Raw genomic sequence first — 11,069 nt, 5'->3', positions numbered from 1 at the left:
ACCATTGTAGCTTACTTTTGAACTCCCGGCGACTATCGCGCATGCCATCATAGAGTGGGCCCGCCACCGGCCGGCCAGCCGCCACCCAGCACTGGAAATGCAATCTAGCTACTGAATGGGACTCCCTTACGTGATAATTCCACCCTATAATATTCTTCTTATTAGCGCTCTGTACAGCGGACCGCGGCCTCACGCTAGCAATAGCTGCATTTTGTAATATGCTCACAATATCTGCATAAAATTTGTCTATACATTTTATATCATGCATACAGGGTCCGTTTATACATTCAATACATTCATTAACATTAGTATTCATAAGTTTAAAATTATTTTTACAGTAATTATAAAATACATCAGTCTGACTAGAGTCTCTAGCACCCCATACAATATTATAATTCATTTTATTACTAAATTTTATCACAGATGGAACACAAAACATATCACATTCAATACATATAGGGAAATGGTCTGACCATGTTACGTCATACATGACATACGCGGTGGTGACGGTGGTCCAGGCAGCCTGCGTGGTTAGGCAGTGGTCCAGCCAGCGCCGGGAGCCGTTCGCCTCACTGATGAAGGTGTAGGTGTCCGAGGCGGCGCCCAGCAGGTTCATGTCCGCGCACTCCCACGTCTGTTCGCTGCAGTAGCTCGACAGTTCATCACCAAAGCATGTGCCGGGGTGGGCGTTATAGTCACCGAGCATAAACGCCGAGGCGACATCATTGTCCTGTATTACTGCACTTATTTTCCCCAGAACGTCCGAGAAGTCCTGAAGATTATCAACACAGTTGGTAGGCATGTACACAGAAAACACTATGAACGAACGTCCATCAACACATATTTTAATCGCCGCCACTCTATCACTGGAGCATTCTATCACCGATACATCGGGAAACGTAGACTTGCGCCACATGAGGGCCACGCCGCCGTAAGGTCTTCCTCGAAGGACTCCCGCTGACGTGTCCACCGATGATTTGGCTGTACTGTTGAAATCATCGTCAATTTCATTCATAAAATTGAGCTCGTGAGGCAGAAGCCACGTCTCTTGCAATGCTATGACATCAAAACTCCCACACAGTTCTCGGACATGTGGAAGAGCCCTTTTGATGTATTTGCAGTTGAAAGATACCAATTTGATTTTAGATATTGTACTATCCATGATTAAATTATTTTGCTGTCTTCGCTGTCCCTGACGCTTCACGGAACCTCCGGTACATGACACCCTCCGGCCAGAATTCTGCTGATAGGTAGGTATTTAATTTACTACGGGGTACAGTGACTTTAAAGGAATTAAAATTTGTTTCTTGCTTCTGCTGCAGTAACTCGACGTTAACGCATTGCTCGCCCATGTCAGATATGTGCTCCTTCAGGTGCTCGACAGTACTCGACTTTTTAAGTCTAGAAACGTAAATCGCCGAAGTCATGTCCGCTACTTGTATTTTAGTAGACATCTGTGCGGTACCAATCATATTACTGTTTTTTGGTTTGCTTCGCTTCTTACGCTCAACGAGTATGAAGCTGTCGTCGTGTTTATTTACAGCAGTCCGACGGGTCGGTTTCGCTTGCGTCTGCGCGGGCCGCAGGGCGATGTCGCGGTAGGTCGGCGTGTGGACCGGTTCCGCTCTTATCTCCGCACTCGCTATCGGTGACGATTGCGACAGCCGCCCGCTATTTACATTATTTTTGGTGGATTCATTTAATTTCGTCTTACAGTCTTCCCGTTGTTGTAGCCTAGGCCTAGGTTTTGAGTACTGCCTATTGGGCGTATCTGTTTGCATTTCCGGCCGAAGGTCCCGGGTCCGATTCCCAGCTGGGGCAGATATTTGTTTAAAGACAAATATTTATACTCGGGTCTTGGGTGTTGATATTTATATTTAATATTTATCTATATATGTATTTGTGTAGATATATCAGCTGTCCGATACCCACAACACAGGCTCTGCCTAGCTTGGGGTCGGATGGCCGTGTGTGCGAGCTCCCCACATATTATTTTTATTATAATGGACACACGTTTACAAACAGTACAGTGTTGTTAAGTATAAAAATAAAGATACAACACTGTCTTATACATTTTGCCGTAGCAGAATAAAATAAAACCATTCATCTATCATTTAAAAATCTTTCTATTGTAAAACCTACGGTAATAATCAATACGGTAATTCAATAAAAAACTAACATTATAACTTATATCATAACATGACACAATGGGCTACAAAGAAAAGCAATATCGATAATGTATTTACATCAAAACTTTTGGGTATCAATAACTGATGCATTACAACGATCAAATACAGATTAACCCGATTCATACGAAGATAAGACTAAACATTACTGTAATACTGTAATATCAATGCACGATTATGAAACAAGGTATTTAACTTAAAAGTTAGTATGCCAAAACAATATCAGTAAGTAAATATAAAGCTCACTATATTAGAAAATTTAGATTATGGTTTTAACTCTACCAGTGCCTCTGAAAAAACGTGTAAAATAAACAAATTAATAAGGTACCTAATACTAATGGCACGAGGCATAATATAAATACCTTATGGCTCATTTGAGCTGCGGGCAGACAGCGCCAACCAAACAAAGATAAAACCTCCAACTCAAAACGTAAAAATAAAGACAAAAAAAGCCTGAGGAATGGCGAAAGTTGCCAAACTTTCATAGTCTGTTAGCGCGGAAACGAAGTCAAACACGGACCAGTCCATGAAACGAAAACTGCCGTTCAGCACGCAACGCGCAGCCTTCGCTCCTGAAGCGATTGAAATTTTCAATTTTCATCATGCCCTATTGTGTCTGAAAATTCCATTACTGCACTGTTTCACTTTTCGTGTGGAGAACTTAAATCAACATCAGACAACGGACACGCTTACACAATCGGTTTTGTTTTGTTTTAAATAATGTTTCTCGCTGCAATTTCACATCAAAACTTGTGAGCTGATGGAAGGATATTCGAAAAGAGACTACCTGAGTAATGAATCCAGTAATGTTGTATATCGTTCCCTGCGTTAGTATAATCTCGTATGTTCGAGCACATTGAATTAGGTACGACCAGAATAAAAATTCTAAAAAATAATAATAATTGTTTATTGTTCAATTACATATATCAATCGCACAAGTTGCAAGGGCCCCTGTACTAGGTGACAAACTTGTGTTACTGGGTACCCCGCCCATCCCTACTAGAATAGAGAAGTGACTAAGTGAAAAATAGTGTGTTGTTTTTTGATGCGGTTTGTCGCCGCGGTGCGTATTTTCGCATACATTTTTCATGGTCATAAAAATACACGGATCGCACATCATAACAACTCCACGCCAACGCGGTAGCAACTCTACTCACACTCCTTTAGTTTTTCTAGACCTTTACGATGCGTAGGCCACTCGTTGTACACTACTTTATAATCATTTTTTGAAATAAAGCCTTGAACATATGACACAGGGCTTAAATATCAATGTCTAGCATAAAGTCGAGTCACCGGTGAGTTGTTATAATGTGCGAAGACCTTAACCCACCGCACCGCAGTAATGGGGCCAAAAAACAAAAAATACTCACACTCACTTGGTCATTTCCCGGTTCCCGTCTTCATTCAATGTGCTTTAACACAGAAGATTATACGTCCAGAATAATGAAAGGCTTAATTCATCGCGTACCCTTTAACTAGGGAAACTTCATCCATGTATATTGTGTTCCGAGATAAGACACCGTACAGTGAGGAACCCTAAATGAACAATTTCGACTTATTATCTATCTTAACTCTTGCGTCATAAGAGCTGAATTTGAGCTGCATAAAGTATTGCATTTAGTATGGTTTTCACTGTACCTATTGAAGGAAGGGTCTAGTTGGTTCTTTAGTGTGATTAATTTCGTAACCTTCACATATATCTCACACTGTTAGGTTATAAATATACCTACTTGAGAATGTTTTCACAAAATTGGATTAGGTAGGTACTTCAGTGGAAGGTGAGATAAGCTCATTGCGCTACTAAGCTTGTCGTGATGAAATGAGTCTCCTGGAGTGACTTATAAACCGTACCGTTTAAAGGTGAGCGTCCTCCGAGCGGTATCGTTCGTAACGCACCCAACGGATTGTAATTATGTATGGAGAAACGGCGGCGGCGTCAGCAATGCTGATGAAGTGGACGCACTTAGGTATGTGAATTTCTGTACAAAGAATACTGAAGGTGATAAATAAATAATAATAATAAAAGGTCAGTTGTCAAATTTTGAGAATATCGTTAAAACATCGTCCATTGTTCCCTAGGACAAAAAGGCGTTGTGGCTCGGCCCACCTAGTGTTGTCATTGAATAAAGCTAATCTGACTGGCTAATTCTGTCATCACGGTGACAAAAGTCAAAGTCAAATGGTCATAATATTACTCTACCACCATTTAACAAAGCCCCCGTCATTAAGGAGGAAAGAAATGGCGAAAGAAACAGCTCGAGCATCTTTTCAACTTCTTGCTTATTTCTAGTACAATTTTATTTATATCTAGTAAAATTGTATTCAAGTATATCCATAGAATTTATCCAACAAACGCGAGCTCTTATGTTTATCATTGATTAGGTTTCGTAAACCATTTTACCACGGCTTTACGCAAAACAGACATTTTATTATTTGGTAGATTTATTATAATATCGTATGAAATTAGGTACTTTATTGCATTTTCCGTAACACCCGTACATTGTACTCATTAGCACAATTTTAGTTTAGAACAAAGCACTAACGGACATGTACAGATTGTCTGCTTAAATTAGGTTTCCCCGTAATAACAACCAAATTGTAATGTTGGGTAAATGGAATTTATTTTGCCTCTATTCTTTTTCAAATAGCAAAAGCTATTGACTATTTTGGATATGATTTTTTGGGAAAATTCATAACAGGCGACTGATTGACCCTATGTAAGTTACTTAGGGGCCGTCCATTAATCACGTGAGGTCGTTTTTCTCATTTTTTGACCCCCCCCTCCCCCCTGGTGATATTTGGTGAGGTTTGGGATCACCCCAAACTGGATCACGTGTATTTTTTTGAAAGTCTATGTTTAGCCTTTAGGCTATTTTTGACTAGAAAAAATATAACGAAAATTGCGTTTTGAATTAAAAAACAGGTATGTGTATTTGCAATAAAATTTATACTACAAATCGTTAAAATTTTTGCGCCGTTCAAAATTTCGGGTCAGAAATACCTAGCGCTTTTTGATAAAAAATTAATACACGTGATGTCTAACGAGAACCCCCCCCTCCCCCCTCGTGATGTTTCATGAGGTTTTCCGTACCCCCTCCCCCCCCCCCCCTTTGAGCCTCACGGGATTAATGGACGGCCCCTTACTCCTCTAAATAAGCTCGAGCTAACTATACTTCGCAATTATGTCCAAACACTTTTATTGCAGTTTAATTAAAAAAAATAACACTATAATTTTTGTGTATTGTTAAATCATATTATATCAAGGTCATATAACTACGTACTATGACTATTTAGATTTGTTAGGCGCATATGTGGTCACAGGCAGGCACAGCAAAACATTAGGCCCCATAAAACCCATTATAGAACGACGTAGTGGTATAGTAGTGCTATAGTAGAATTTATTCCCTTTGGGCCACCCAGACTACTAATCAGCTTTCAATGCACAACAATGGGCATTAGATAATTACTCGTGTTTGGTATTCTGAATGTATTTCATTAATTTATTGTTTTCAGTGGTCCAGAATTGGACGCTGAATTTTGTCCATATATATTTTTATGCAATATTTTCGCAGAACATGATAATTTCTGAATTATTATTATAAAATAGAAAACCAATTTCTCGATTTCACGATATTATGAAATCCGATTCCAAATTCTCTGATAAAAAATTATCATTTTTAGGGTTCCGTAGCCAAAATGGCAAAAACGGAACCCTTATAGTTTCGTCATGTCCGTCTGTCCGTCTGTCCGTCTGTCCGTCTGTCACAGCCGATTTACTCGGAAACTATAAGTACTACAGTGATGAAATTTGATGGGAATATGTGTTGTATGAACCGCTACAAAAATATGACACTAAATAGTAAAAAAAAGAATTGGGGGTGGGGCCCCCCATACATGTAACTGAGGGATGAAATTTTTTTTTTCGATGTACATACCCGTGTGGGGTATCAATGGAAAGGTCTTTTAAAATGATATAAAGTTATGTTTTTTAGAAAAAAACATTTTTCTTAAAGTGAACGGTTTTTGAGATATCAGCTCTCAAAGTCGTAAAAAGTATGTCCCCCCCCCCTCTATTTTTATAACTACGGGGTATAAAATTCTAAAAAAAATAGAGGTGATGCATGCTAATTAACTCTTTCAACGATTTTTGGTTTGATCAAAGTATCTCTTATAGTTTTTGAGATAGGTTGATTTAACTGTAATTTTGGTTATTATATTTGCTGCTACGGAACCCTTTGTGCGCGAGCCCGACTCGCACTTGGCCGGTTTTAAGTGATAAAATTACAAAAAATATAGGTATATTTACGATTGTCTAAAGTCTAAACCAATTTTGGGTGGGTTTTTAATACACATTTAGGAGTCAAAAAAATAGTTATTTCGGTTTTTATCGTAGAGTATAAATAATTTGCGTTTGCCTTGATTTTTCTTCCATAATTGGTATTGTTTTTGTTTCAATTTATAAGTTGGATTACAAGTTATTATTACATTATTATTATTAGTTATTACATCTCTCCACAGCTACAGAGAACCATAATAACATTACAACTTTATTATAACTCCCTTCATTATGATATTCAATTCATCTACCTATAAGAACAAAAATCTCGTTTTCCCCAGAGACACAATAAATATTCTTGCAAAATCTACGCCTATCATCACATTTCGCGGCCCATGTAATATGCATGCTTTTATCCATGATTTATAAAGAAAAGGTGTTTTTTGTACTATTTGTACTCTAGCGTTATGTTTAGGTAAAATAAAAACAGTAGTACATGTTTAAAATTTGAGCGAATCTGTGAGATAATCCGATAACAATATTATAAGTTTTGGACCCTATACTATATGGCTCACTGGACCAAACATGGATGGATGCATCTGGATAGTTGAATGAAGATTGTTGTGGAAAAATATGGTTATGGAAATCCATTCCGTATTTTTGTGAGTACCTCAGTCCCTATGCATGGTTAATTCATTAGATATATTTTTCGAGGGTTGTTTTTTTTTTAATTTTACAACATGGTCCAGTTCATCATCATATTCAGCCTGTAATTATTCCCTTGCTCTCCCAGTCTCTTGCACCCTCAGCTCTATTTTTGCCACAGATACGTTCAGAAGATTCTGTAGCAACGGCAAGACCTTACTGCTACCGTACTTACCACCGACACATTAGCAGTTAAAAATCCATAATGAGCGTCGCTCGCCTGTCAAACATCTGTCAGACCATACGAGTTACGTCAGATTAGACACGAAAGCGACGTGCTTGAGGATTGTTAATTGCTACTGCTCGTTGGTGGTAACCCTACTGTCCGGATTCCACCGTGATTCAAGGTTCCCTGACTTCCCAGTCGCATCGCGCGCTCCGACTGTACCATCGTCGCACCCAATTTGCTTATGTAAATACATAGCTTCGGGTGTGCCCTGAATAATTCATCAGTAGGCACGGTCGTTTGACTTGCGTTTCCAGAATCAACACAAAATAGTCTCCGAGCAAGAATACCGCGTTATTAGAAAAGTTCGACAATGTTGTCTCTGGCTGCTAATAGGGCTGGAATCCGGGTAAAGAACGAAACTAAATTATATGGGTGCGATTTGACGGTAGGCGACTTATTTAATGGCGGAGGATGACTGTAACTGCAAGGTAGTAGAGTCAACGCCACTACTCAAGTCCGGTAGACGCGGCGCTGCACTTACAAGACGTACTGCCAGTTTCAATAACTCTATCAGCTATCGATAACTGACAGTTATTATCATACGATTTTGACAGACTGCAAATTTTTATGTGTCAAAATCGTATGATAGTAACTGTCAGCTATTGTAACTGGCAGTAAGTGTCAGATCGTATGGATAAGTACGATTGCGTCCACATTGGTATCGATTCTAAAGGGCACATTCTAATTTTAACGCTGTCAAAAAACGCTTACATTCTCTCTAAATTTATTTGGCATTCTGAAGGCACCGTTTATCTCCAAAATTAGAGACGTCACTTTAAATTTTGAATCTGACAGCGTTAAAACTATTTAACTTAGGTTAGATGGTCGAATTGGTATTCTGAAGGTGCCATTTTTAGCGCTGTCAACTTAAAATTAGCAACTTTCTTCCTAAATTTAAAAGGGGTCTAAACAGGTGCTTGTTAAAATTATACTAAAATTTCTAAAAGTAAACCCGTGAAATATATGGGAAATTGTTGTTGTAGGTGCATAAATATGGATTTAACTTAGAGCTGATGTGCTGTTTAAGCATGTAAAGCTAATTGCAACGACGCTAACTTATTATTTTTTGCGAAACTACGATGTGAAAGTGATTCTGTTTTGTCATATTATTATTTCTGATCTTTGGACTGAATGACTGAAAAACGTGTTACTGACAAGGTAGGCATGAACCGGGTTGCTTAAAACAACTTAAGTTATAGTTCTAGGTCTAAAAATTAATCAACACACCTACCGATCTACTTCAGGATTACACTAGCCCTAACACCTCGGCTTTCCTCTTCCAAACGGACCGGCTCTACATACATGAGGAACATCTTAACCTCAACTCACCTACCTGTATTCCTATCTAACTCTCTTCTTACCCCTTTCAACGTGTAAGAATATTTCACTCAAAGTGGTCTCTACATAGCTCAAATATTTAACTACCTATTTTGTTACAGGAAAAAACAAGTTATACCTACCTAGGTAACCTTTTATCTGAAAAATATGCCTTACTTTAAGAAACTATATAGGTACTTACTACTATTACTTTTTGTGAAAGAAGAAATACATTTTATGGACGTAAAACTTTATTTGGGTGAATAACACACACAACACACACTGGTTGAGTAAATTTTCTGACACCAATATACACAATTGCTTGATTTCATTCCTGTATCTTATTTCCATTATCCTTCTAGTTAGTAGGTAGGTAACTAGGTGGTCTGATGGTAGTTTTAGTATTGTTGTCCCAGAGAGGATTTAATATCTTGTATCCAGCGTTTCATGTTTAGTTTATGGGTGTGGTTGATTTTTCATTTTCTTTGTTGTTGTCACTGAAAAATAAAATAAGTATAGCTAAGTTGTATGGATAGTTGACAGAATAAGCTTATCCTTTTAGATAGGTACACAAAACTTTAAATATTAGAAACGAAAACGCTAGAACACAAACATAAGTAACCAGATAGTTAGTAACCAGATGCCCAACTGATAAAAATATTTATTTAGATTTTACGTAGGTAACTTCCTAAAATAATTCGTAAACTTGCACACAAGCACCTTATCGATTTAACAATTGCATATTGCAAACACAAACATAATAATTTATAATAAATGTTTGTTTTGTATTGTAAAGATTTAACAAAAATACCTACTTTAAAAAAATAGCGGCAAACTTTTCGGCGGAAAATTCAATATGGCGGTGTGGCGCAGTGGCGCCGCGCCTCTCTTGCAGTTGCAGCCCAGCGCGCATGCGCCAATGCGCCATAGAGATGTACCTAGTGCAATGTTACTTGCTTCCGAACTATGCTTGAATGAAAAAATAATCGATGCTGGATCGATTCCTGGGTACTACTTTTGGAGTTTGAGGAAATAAGTAAGTACTGATAAGTTATTTGTGCTTTTGTTAGTATTCGATACTTTTCAAATTCTTATACTTATGAATATCATCCCTTACACAGTTATCTACTTAAGTATATAACGTAACATCATCATCAACTATTAAACATTTAAGTAAGTAAGTACTTTTACATTAAATATTGTGGATAACACATAGATGTAGAACTTAGTACCTACATACTTTACTGAAAAACAATTGTTTAAAATATTCTAGTGCAATAATCGATTATATTCGATTATTCTTACTATTTTATCAACTTACCCCATCCCTACTCTATTATATTTTTTTAAATCACACCATAGAACACTATAGAAGCATTTTCTAGCCAGAGTTACCAGTTGCAATAATGAATTATGAATATGTTACATAAATATTTGAAATTATCACGAAAACCAATATAAATGCAGGGTATTTAATCCTTTTAATTATTTTCAACTTAGAGTGCTTTAAGGTTAAAAAAGTTAATCGATATTTTAGATTGTAATATCTTTAAGTACATGGCCACACTCATTTTAAAGACGTCAAATGAGCCTTCTAAATTTAGTTGGCCGTTAAAATCGTTGCCTTCAGAATAGCAAAAATTAGCGCTGTCAGTTAAATTTAGAGATTTTAGCTCATTTTAAAATTAGAAAGTGCGCCCTTCAGAATCGGTACCATTGTATGCATTTTTTGTGTCTAGTATAGTCTTGGTTGTCTACATAACTCACGGGCAAACACTCCGAAAGTGCTACAGTGGATACACATTGATCACATATACGAGTACAGTGGTACCGATTCTGAAGGGCGCACTTCCTAATTTTAAAATGAGCTAAAATCTCTAAATTTAACTGACAGCGCTAATTTTTGCTATTCTGAAGGCAACGATTTTAACGGCCAACTAAATTTAGAGGGCTTATTTGACGTCTTTAAAATGAGTGTGGCCATGTACTCAAGGATATTACAATCGAAAATATCGATTAACTTTTTTAACCTAAAAGTACTCCAAAAAAATTTAATTATCCTAAATAGTAGTTGAAAATAATTAAAAGGATTAAATACCCTGCATTTATATTGGTTTTCGTGATAATTTCAAATATTTATGTAACATATTCATAATTCATTATTGCAACTGGTAACTCTGGCTAGAAAATGCTTCTATGGTGATCTATGGACATTTCCGAGTGATTTAAAAAAATATAATAGAGTAGAGATGGGGTAAGTTGATAAAATAGTGAGAATAATCGAATATAATCGATTATTGCACTAGAATATTTTAAACAATAGTTTTTCAGTAAGTTCTACATCTATATGTTATCC

General features: G+C 37.2%; 1 long non-coding RNA gene across 1 annotated transcript; it reads right to left on the bottom strand.

Annotated features, from left to right (window-relative positions):
• Positions 1–9,047: 9,047 nt before the first annotated feature.
• Positions 9,048–9,479, bottom strand: LOC125490995. Its single transcript, XR_007268044.1, has 2 exons — positions 9,434–9,479; positions 9,048–9,210 (listed from the first exon to the last, which is right to left on the bottom strand). It is a non-coding gene; the product is annotated as an uncharacterized LOC125490995 (long non-coding RNA).
• Positions 9,480–11,069: the final 1,590 nt, after the last annotated feature.

Source organism: Plutella xylostella, chromosome 29 (genome assembly GCF_932276165.1).
Source record: "Plutella xylostella chromosome 29, ilPluXylo3.1, whole genome shotgun sequence".
Classification (NCBI taxonomy): Eukaryota; Metazoa; Arthropoda; class Insecta; order Lepidoptera; family Plutellidae; genus Plutella; species Plutella xylostella.
This window is presented reverse-complemented; position numbering and strand designations above follow the sequence as displayed.